This window comes from Etheostoma spectabile, chromosome 24 (assembly GCF_008692095.1).
Source record: "Etheostoma spectabile isolate EspeVRDwgs_2016 chromosome 24, UIUC_Espe_1.0, whole genome shotgun sequence".
Taxonomy (NCBI): domain Eukaryota; kingdom Metazoa; phylum Chordata; class Actinopteri; order Perciformes; family Percidae; genus Etheostoma; species Etheostoma spectabile.
This window is the reverse complement of record NC_045756.1, coordinates 15,706,729-15,717,530: the sequence shown is the minus strand read 5'-3', so window position 1 is coordinate 15,717,530 and position 10,802 is coordinate 15,706,729. Positions and strand designations below refer to the sequence as shown.

At 41.5% G+C, this 10,802-nt stretch overlaps 1 protein-coding gene across 1 annotated transcript in view; it reads right to left on the bottom strand.

Annotated features, from left to right (window-relative positions):
* The window catches only part of LOC116673676 (coagulation factor XIII A chain-like), a gene marked incomplete in the record, with an annotated part of 36,089 nt that overhangs the window by 22,130 nt on the left and 3,157 nt on the right, over positions 1-10,802 (bottom strand).

Genomic DNA, 10,802 nt, shown 5'->3' with positions numbered 1-10,802 from the left:
CAATATTCTTTGGTTTGGTCTTCCATGCTTCCTCTTTCATCTTACCCCACATATGCTCCATGATGTTCATGTCTGGTGACTGGGCCGGCCAATCTTCGAGCATCTTGATCTTCTTCGCCTTGAGGAACTTTGAAGTGGAGATGGAAGTTGTGATGGAGCACCATCCTGCTGCAGAATTTGGCCTCTTTTATGGTTGGGAATATAAGAGGTAGCTAAGATGTCTTGGTATTTGAGACTATTGATGTTGCCTTCCACCCTGCAGATCTCTCGCACACCCCATACTGGATGTAACCCCAGACCATGATTTTTCCGCCACCAAACTTCACTGTTTTCTGGGTGAATCTTGGATCCATGCGGGCTCCAGTAGGTCTCCTGCAATATTTGCGGCAGCTTTGGTGTAATTCAACAGAAGATTCACCTGAAAAATCCACTTTCTTCCACTTCTCCATCGTCCATCCTTTTAGCAAGCTGTGGGTCTTGGCAAATACCACACGGTTTTTCAATTGTCTTTTGTTTAGTGCTGGCTTCTGGGCATGAAATATATTTCTAATCAAGATTATTTACAAGAAATGGCTCATTTTAATCCCAACAGCTTTGTAATATGTTTCAGTGCAAAAAGAAACTGTCAAAAAGTATTCTAATATTCACGCTTGGTAAAGCCCATTGAGTCAATTTTTGCAAAGACTAAGTTTGTCGCCTTGTCATATGACTTCACCTGTGACTAATAATGGATCAATCAGGTCTTAGGTGGTATACAAACCACCAGTACACTAGACCTTCACATCAACTGCAACTAGACCTCTCAAACAGCCTGAGATTCACCCTGACTAAAGTTTTGATTATCAAGAGGCTGAAGACCAGATCCACTGCGTGTGCAGACACCTTCAATGTGTCTCAGCTTCAAGGACAGAGGTAAAAAAACATTTGAAGACACTGGAGATGTTTTTGACAACCCAGGTCAGGCAGACCCCGCAAGACAACTGCTCGAGAGGACCGTTTGTTGGCTTGAAAATCCATGGCCAGCCCATTTTCCACTGCAGCAGAGCTCCACGAGACCTGGTCCCCTGAAGTCCTTGTGTCAACCAGAACAGTTTGTCGGATTCTGTCTCGAAATGGCCTCCAGGTCGAATCATCAGTGCCCAGAAGCCAGCACTAAACAAAAGACATTGAAAAACCGTGTGTATTTGCCAAGACCCACAGCTTGCTAAAAGGATGGACGATGGAGAAGTGGAAGAAAGTGGATTTTTCAGGTGAACCTTCTGTTGAATTACAACACCAAAGCTGCCGCAAATATTCAGGAACCTACTGGAGCCCGCATGGATCCAAGATTCACCCAGAAACAGTGAAGTTTGGTGGCGGAAAAATCATGGTCTGGTTACATCCAGTATGGGTGTGCGGAGATCTGCAGGGTGGAAGGCAACATCAATAGTCTCAAAACCAAGACATCTTAGCTACCTCTTAATTCCCAACCATAAAAGAGGCCAAATTCTGCAGCAGGATGGTGCTCCATCACATACTTCCATCTCCACTTCAAAGTTCCTCAAGGGAAGAAGATCAAGATGCTCGAAGATTGGCCGGCCCAGTCACCAGACATGAACATCATGGAGCATATGTGGGGTAAGATGAAAGAGGAAGCATGGAAGACCAAACCAAAGAATATTGATGAACTCTGAGAGGCATGCAAGACTGCTTTCCTAGCTATTCCTGATGACTTCATCAACACATTGTATGAATCCTTGCCAAGCCGCATGGATGCAGTCCTTCAAGCTCATGGATGTCATACAAGATATTAAATTTGAATCTCACAGCACCACTATTTCATTTGCTGACATATTTTAGTATTTGTAGTAAATCTGTTCAATTTATGTATAGGCGACAAAACTTTTGTCTGGCCAAAATTTGACCTTTCTGTCTTGTTTAAATAATAAATCTTTTTTTAGTGAAACTAATTTATTTCAGTGCAATGAACATCATTTGGGAGGGTTTTAGCTTTTCATATGAGCTACTTCTTACACCAATTGATTAATTAAAAGTCAGGTTAATAGCGGTGTTTCTACAAAATAGATAAGCGACAAGACTTTGTCAGGACTGTAAACTACCTCCATGTTATGGAGTACAACATGGAATTGCTCTTACATGTATTCATTGCTCTCCTTCATTTTAATATTCTGTTATATCTTTAGGTGCCGACCACCAACCTTGGGAGTTTAGAAGACGATTTTCCAGAGTTTGAGGCTTTCCTGACTCTCCCACAGCCAGAGCACCTGCACCTGACGGCAGTAAGACCCATTTAATGTATTCATGTTTTTTACTTCTGTGAGATGATAATGAAAACATTTTCTGATCAGTGATCAACGGCATCTCGCTTTGGCAGCCCTTCCTCCACAGCGCCGCAAAGGAGGTCTGGCTGGGCCACATCTTCTCCTCGGGAAGGGCTTGTTTTGGTGGAACGTGTTTTTGATTAAAAGTTGTTTTAGTCGCGCAACAGAAAACTCCAATGGGACAGATAGTCTAACTAGCTGTTGCACTAGTCTGGAAATCTTCCTCCAGTGGAAGGGAGCAATCCAAAAGCGGAACATAGTGGAAATAGACCAATAGCATACATACATGATGTACTCTCCCTTCTTCATTTCCTCTCAGCGTATCTGTCGGTAGAGAAGGTCGACATGTGTCAGCAGATAAACGAAGAGCAACACCCAACGGGCCCTACACACCCCCAACCTGGTGGTCCGCCGCGGTCAGGAGTTCCTGTGAATTCACCTTCAACCGCCGCTGGCGCCGAGCGACGACTTCCAGCTCGAGTTCCTGATTGGTGAGTTTGAATTCTGGATAGGAGACAGGTGTGCGGGTTTCCGTGACTTTCTTTACAGATATCCCAAATAAAGACATTTACATGTGTTGGGAAAAAAAGAACATTAAAAACCTGTAAAGGTGAAGAACCATAACATTTTAGACAATGTAATGAGGTTGTTCTCAGGAACCATTGGTATATTAGCTACTAAAAGTAGTGCACTGTAATTCCTGTAGTCCGCGTATTTCTTACTGTATGCAGCACTACATGCAAAAAGAATCTTTGAAATTGGTCCAGTATTGAGCGACAATGTTGTGATAAGCAGCTGCAAACCGGTGCTGCTATATCCCCAATGGTGCTGTTTTTGCCACTGACAGATTTTGATTATTATTATAAGTAAATTATAGAAAAATCTCTGCAGAAATAGACCTCTTTACCACACTGTGTATAGAGCCAAGATATTTTCACATGTAAATCGGTAAACTATGTTTTTGTTTCAACCAAAACTAGGATGTGATGGTTGGAAAAATGGAAATATGAACAAAACAGCTTTGAATTAGAGATTTTTTTTCTGGTGACTTCTAATTATGTGTATTTTCCGTGCTTTAATTAATGGTTATGGAGTCTGGTGGGTTGGTGAACGCAATTTCAACGTCATTTTTGGATCTGACTATTTAACAGAATGCTGTCCATAGTGTTGTCAACAAAGATGAGCACATAAATTGAAGGTGTGCAATTCCCTATTAACTTACATTGTAGCTTGTTTCATCGCTGACGACTGCAGCGACCAATGGCAAAGATTGTTGTTCCCATCAGTCACTTAGACACAAAAACAGGTTGGAAAAAAAAACAAATTTACCCTTCAAGTATTTGTTTTGGTATCAAAACTAAGGTGACAAAATCCAGGGACATTTCAGCTCAGAAGCGTATATACCTCCAAAACACGTCATGTTTTTATTTTTTTTAAACTTAAAACGGGGACACTAGACCTAGAGCTGTTCTCATTAGGGCTGAGCCCCCCTAGGGTCGATTCTAAGGAGGTCTACCTTTCTGTAAAAGATTAAGAATCTTTTTTAAAAGATAAAGTGCGTTTGCTAAACCCACCAGACTCCATGTAATTATCAGTAATTCAGCAACGTAAAATACGGCTTTCTAAAACATCTCTGAGCTCCGAGCAGCGCTGCCTCTGGCTGTCTTGAGCAACCTATCGGCTACGTTTAGTCAATGTTTCTTTCTTTTAGTCCAATTTTGGGTCAGTAAGTCACAGTGAAAACCGGGGACTTAATTGTCATTGCCGCATGTCCTCTAAACTCAACTGCAATGGCTGCTGAAACGCCATCGGCCCTGAGCTTGCTCCCAGTCACCTTTTCTCGGCTAAGCTTAACTGTCATGTGACCTGACGTCACGTCACGTTGCCATAATTTCATGGGATGTCATATACATTGTTGTGCATATGTTTTCGGATGTAACGGCAGAACCCTACATGTTGCACTTATGTAAGAATGTGGGAAAACTAGTTAGCAAGAGAGCGCAGATAACTGATCAGTGCACTAAAAGTAAGGGCTCATTCACCAATACTTAAGTTTTTTCTTAAATTGTTTTTAAAAAGAAAATCGACGTCTGAGTCATGATGTGTTCGCAGGTGTGTTCTTAGAATAATGATTGTTAACCCTCGGTGTTGTCTTTCTCGTCAAAATTGAAGTCAACACTTTTGTCGACGCTTTTTATTGATGTTTTTAGCTTTTTCTTACGATTTTGTCCCTTTTGATGCTTTTTTCAATGTTTGTCACTTTTTTTACGTTTACCCTACGTAACGCTAACTTATTAACTAGTTTTACAGTTATTTTGGCGTTTAAAGCCATTCAAAGGAAATCATACCTAATGTTTGAGTTAGAAAATAAAAATAAGGATTATTTAGACTAAAATTAAAGAATGGATGTTGGCTGATCACAGACTGGAATATGTCAACTTTTACTCAATACTATTTCAAAACCACTTCAATTTGTTTTTCCAATGCTATAAAATTGAATAAGACACCCCAAAATTAATCAAAGTAGAGATTTGTACTTGCCAAGAGCTTTGTGGACTCAATCATGTTATTTTGGGAATTAAAGAACATTGATATAGGAAAATGGGTCAATTTGACCCAAGGACAACATGAAATTAAATAGAAAGCTCATACCCGTTGCACCTATTTAGCATGGGTAAAGCCTCCTTTAAAAGGGCATGAGTTGGGCAGGTGTATACACTTAGAGAAATTTTTAAAAGACGGTGGAAGCCTCAACTCCAAAAGAAAGAGAACTTTAGTAATTTTGATGTGAGGTACTGCTGCAAGAAGTTGCAAAAAAACGAGACATCATTTGGACATAAACTCTGGAACGCTCGGCCCCCCCTGTCCAAACAGCCCCAACAGTTGAGTGTTTTAATCTCGTCTTAGACACATTTTTATTCTTTGGCTTTTAACTCCATGTGAGTTGTGTGGTCCTCTGATGTCTCTTCTTGTTTTACTGTATTTTAGTATTTATTCATTTTACTATGTTTATTTTTTTTTAAACCCGCCTTATTTGTTTTTACAATATTTTACATTAATGTTTTGTATGTTTGAGTTTTTGTGCAGCACTCTGTAACTTTGTGTTTGTAAAATGTGCTATACAAATAAAGTGGATTGGATCATATTTAGTCGCGTCGCAGTGAATGAGGACGAAAACAGTAAAACTACTGATTTTGCGCACATGTTAGCTTCAATTGTGCGTAAAAGGCACCAGTGAATGTCGAATCTTTGTCCATTTTTAATTGTGTGCTAGTAGAGACTGATTACATTCCCTAACCGTATGTTATCTCAATTGTTTGAAATTGAGATAGACATATGTTAATAGATCATGAAGTAACATTTTATTCAGATTGTTTTTAAAACCCCAAATAAGTCACGGGTCAATTGACCCTAAGGGAAGTTAAGACAACCAAGGGTTAAGAACATTGGTGAATGAGGCCCAATGACTTTACATAGTTGCAAAAATGAAAGAACACACACACAACACCAACACACACACCCTCATCCTCATCACTACCATCTTCCTACTTCAGGTGAAAACCCTTCAGCCAGTAGGGCTCCCGATAGTGGTGACCTTCAACTCCGTTTGGAGGCCCGTGGTCGGGTCGGATTGTGGACAGTCAGGGTGTAATTGACTCTGGGCATCATGCCGACACCCAAAGCCATTGTGGGGAGGTTTCGTACGTACGTGGCCATTGTGGCGGGAACCGGCATGCAGCGAACTAGGAGGAACGCCGCCACCGACCTGTACATGCTGTTCAACGCCTGGTGTAAAGGTAGGAACTCCTCTCTTGTCACCTGAGAGTCAATGTTCGGATGTGTCTCTCCTGTCAGAAAAGCAAAGATGTCACCATTAAATCCTCGGCATTTATTTTGGGTCAATCGATCAGTTTAAGCATTGTTTAGAAAAGAAAGCAACACTTCTGTGATTAGACCTTGTTAAATGTGAGTATTTTCTAGTTTCTTCACTCTTCTGTGACAGTGAACTGAATATTTTAAAGTTGTAGACAAACCAGATATTGAGGACGTCTTTGGTTTTGGGAAACATTGATCAACATTTTCCCCATTTTCGGACATTTTAAGACCAACAACTACACATTAATCGAAATGTACAAGACTTTGTTACTGTAATTGCGTAAAATTTTCATGCAAGTGTACTTAATTCGTACATATTTTTTTAAAAATGAAGCCATGAAAACCTGAAAATGGCATAATATTAGAACTTTTAGCCAAGTAACATTCTAAAAGGTAACTTAACTTACTAAAGTATTTTTGGTAAATACTTTTACTCTAGTATTGCTTTCAAGTATATGATACAAGAGTTCTTGATTTTACAAGTTTATTGAGAGTTGTAGTGTCCTGTGGGTTTCGGAGTTATTCAGGGAGATCTATGAACATTTTTAAGTAAGTTTTCACTGAGACTATGTTGTTTTAATTGACTGTTTTTGTAACTTAAGTTTAAAAAGTAAAAAGGTTTGTTATAAACTGAAAAATGCAGTGTTCCTTATGTGTTGAGACAATCTTCTTTTAAGCTAAATAAAAAAGCCTTAAAAAAGCTACAAAGACATATCCAACACAAAACACACATACACAAAACTCTTCTTAAATCTTCCTTCAAGCAGCTTTAATGTTTCAGAGAAATTCATTTTGTTTCTGATAATTTAAAACTCTCGGCCTGTCTCTCTTTGCAGATGATGCTGTGTTTCTTCCAAATAAGCAGGCTACGAGTACGCCTCAACGACCATGGATTGATGTATCAGGGTTCAATTGATGCGTGTGCAACCCGTGACGGGTTATGGACAGGTTAGTCTGGATCACAGAGCAAACTGCCATGATAGCCTGACAAGCCGGATATCCGGATAATAGATATCCGGTGTAGTGCCTGAAACTGAGACTGTCGCCGTGAGCGCGTGTTCTGCTGTGTGTTACTGGTTGAATATGCCCTTTAAAAAGCACAGTCGGCTCTGATTGGTCAGCGTTTTCCCATCTGCTCTTTCTGAGTCTCTGCACCATCTTTGCAGCCGGGGAAAGCTGTAACAGCACTGATAGTGGGCACCTTTTTACCTATTCATAGTAAGTTGTGTCATCACAACCGTACATCTGACGACACAGTTTCTAATACGGCTGTGTACATTTTTTGTCCTCCTATCTCAGAATGTAAATGTGTTTTCTCACTGCAGTTTGAGCGCGGCATTTTGGACGCCTGTATTTACATCCTGGATGCGTCTCAGATGCCGATCAATGACCGAGGCAACATCTCAAAACATTCAGGATGGGATCCAATGGTGAGAAAACATTTTGCAGATTTAGTTCAGCTAGCTTGGTCCAGAGGAAAATATCTCAACAGCTGTCTATGGATTTTTTAAAATCTTGGTTCAGACATTTCTGACCCCAGAGATGAAGCAGATGATTCCCTGACCTTTCTCTTCCCCTCAGATAACTCTCAGGACAATGGCGTGTGTGTTGGGAACTGGAGTGACGACTACTCGCTGGGCAGGCCCCGACATCTTGGACGCAGCGTCCAGATCCTTCTGCAGTACGCCAGAACGACTCCCGGTCTGCTACGCCCAGTGCTGGGTGTTTCTGGAGGTCTTCAACACCTGTAAGACATGCACTGTTTCCAGGATACACTTGGCCACAAACACATAGAGGCCTAAAACAACACAGAGGCTGCAAACAACTGCAAAGAGACAACATTACAAGACTACAATATTAAATATTACATATATTGGACTCTCAGGCCAAGATTTGATACCTTCTAAATTTTGCAGTGTTTCCTATTTAACAAAGCATGTAGAGGTCTGTAATTTTTAGGTAATCACAGATTCAAAGCAAAAATCCAGAAAATTACGTTGTATGATTTTTAAATATTAATGCATTTTATGCATCACACAAGTATTTGATCACCTACTAACCATTAAGAATTCCAGCTCTCACAGACCTGTTAGTTTTTTCTTTAAGAAGCCCCCCCCCTGTTCTCCACTCATTTCCGGTAATAATTGCACGTGTTTGAACTCGTTACCTGTAAAGACCCTGTCCACACACTCAAACAGACCCAACCTCTCCACAATGGCCAAGACCAGAGAGCTGTGTGAGGACTCAGGGATAAAACTGTAGACCTTACAAGGCTGGGATGGCTACAGACAATAGGCAAGCAGCTTGGTGAGAAGGCCATTGTTTGCGCAATTATTAGAAAATGGAAGAATTTAAGATTACGGTCAATCTTCCTTGGTCTGGGGCTCCATGCAAGATCTAACCTCGTGGGGGCATCAATGATCACGAGAGATGGATCAGCCCAGAACTACATGAAGGACCTGGTCAATGACTTGAAAGAGCTAAGACCACAGTCTTAAAGAAAACCATTAGTAACACTACGCTGTCATGGATTCAATCCTGCGCGCACGCTAGGTCCCTCTGCTCAAGCCACGCATGTCCAGGCCCAATGACCATCTGGATGATCCAGAGAGGATAGGGAGAAGTCATGTGGTCTGACGAGACAAAAATAGCTGTTTGGTCTAAAATCCACTTGCCGTGTTTGGAGAAGAAGAAGAAGATGGTACACCCCAAGAACACCATCCCACCGTGAAGCATCATTCTTTGGGGATGCTTTTGTACAAGGGACCAGGATGACTGCAACGTATTGATGGGGGGATGGATGGGGCCATTGTACCCAGATGTTGCATCTGGCCAACAACCTCCTTCCCTCATAAGAGGATTGGTGGGTCGTGGCTGGACCCGAAACACACACCAGGGCAACTAAGTAGTATCAATAAGAAGCATCCCAAGGTCCTGGAGTGGCCTAGCCAGTCTCCAGACCTGAACCCAATCGTAAATCTTGGAGGGTGCGAAAGTCCGTATTGCCCAGCGACAGTCCCAAAACCTGAAGGATCTGGAGAAGGTCTGAATGGAGTAGTGGTCAAAATTTTGCTGCAGGTCAAGAACACAGGAACGTATGATCTCTGGAATTGCAAAAAAAGTTTCTGTACCAAATCTGAAGTACTGCTTTTCTGATGTATCAAATACCTATGTTACGCATAAAATTCAAATGAATTATTTATAAATCATACAATGGGATTTTTTGGATTTTTGTTTTCGATTAGTCTCTCACAGTTGAAGTGTATCTATGATAAAAATTACAGACTAGTAGGGAAACCAGCAAAATCAGCAGTGTCTCAATACTTGTTCTCCCCTCTATTGTTTTTTTTGTTTTTTTACATATTCAAATGGAGCAGCGGGTGAGTGTGTTTTATGAAAGGAACCATAACCTTGTGATATTTGTTGATAGCATAACATATTTGATAATCTGAATATTTCATATCTCTACAGTCCACGCGCCCTCGGCATCCCGGCGAGGACCGCACCAACTTCAATTCAGCTCACGACAGCAACGGCAACCTGAAGACCGACTTCATCTCAGCCTGATGGCTCGCCGACACAGCCAACACCAGGGACTCCATCTGGTCAGTCATGCCTGTTGCTAGGAGACCGCGAGCCAGGAACTAGTCCATTGGAAATGTCTAACTTGTCCTGCGCCATTTTGACAGTCATGATTTACCAGAAAGAAACCACATATACTGCAACACAATTGCTCAAATGTGTACTAAGAAACGTTGGTACTTTCCACCACACAGACAAGGTACAAATTACTACAAAGAGACACAAAGTGACTACAGTGAGACACAAAATAACTACAAAGTGATGTCTACAAATCGCAGACACAATAATATCACAAACAGACACTAAGGACAACAAAGAGACATAACTAAATGTAGATAGTCACCTTTTAGCAGTTGCACCTCAAAAGTATCAAAAATGGAAACCTCCATCCATCTATCCGGATCCCAATCCGGGTTGGGTCAAGGGGGCACAGCTCCACAGGGGACACTGGGTAGGATAAAATTACTTTTTTGTACTTGTAACAGTTGTACTTAAGTACTGTCCTTGAGTAATGTTCTTTCCACCACTGGAAAGAACTTGTTTGTAGATATGGCGTCTTTCTGGCACTTAGATGGTCCAATACTGCAGTTTCTTTAAAGTGTAAGGTCTGTGACGATGAGGTAATCAGATATCTAACGTATTCAACGTGTGTAATCTGTGGTTTGGCTGACTAAAACATGTACAATAGGTGTACTGACAGCACGTCTCTGTAGGAACTACCCACTGCTGGAACGAGTGTGTCATTAAGCGCGTCGATCTGCCGGCCGGCCTCGGATGGCAGGCGGTGGACGCCCGCCCCAGGAGACCAGTGATGGTAGGACAGACAGACACAGACAGAGAAAGACCAACAGATAGCTGGATGCTAAACAATGTTGTTTTTACAGGATATTCGCTGCGGTCCAGCTTCAATTGTTGGCATCAAGGAAGGTTTGCTCTGTCATCCGAATGATGCAGGGTTCGTCTTCTCGGAGGTTAGTTTCTCTCTTTGTTTCTTTAAAGGCCTCATGACGTGAAAAATGCATT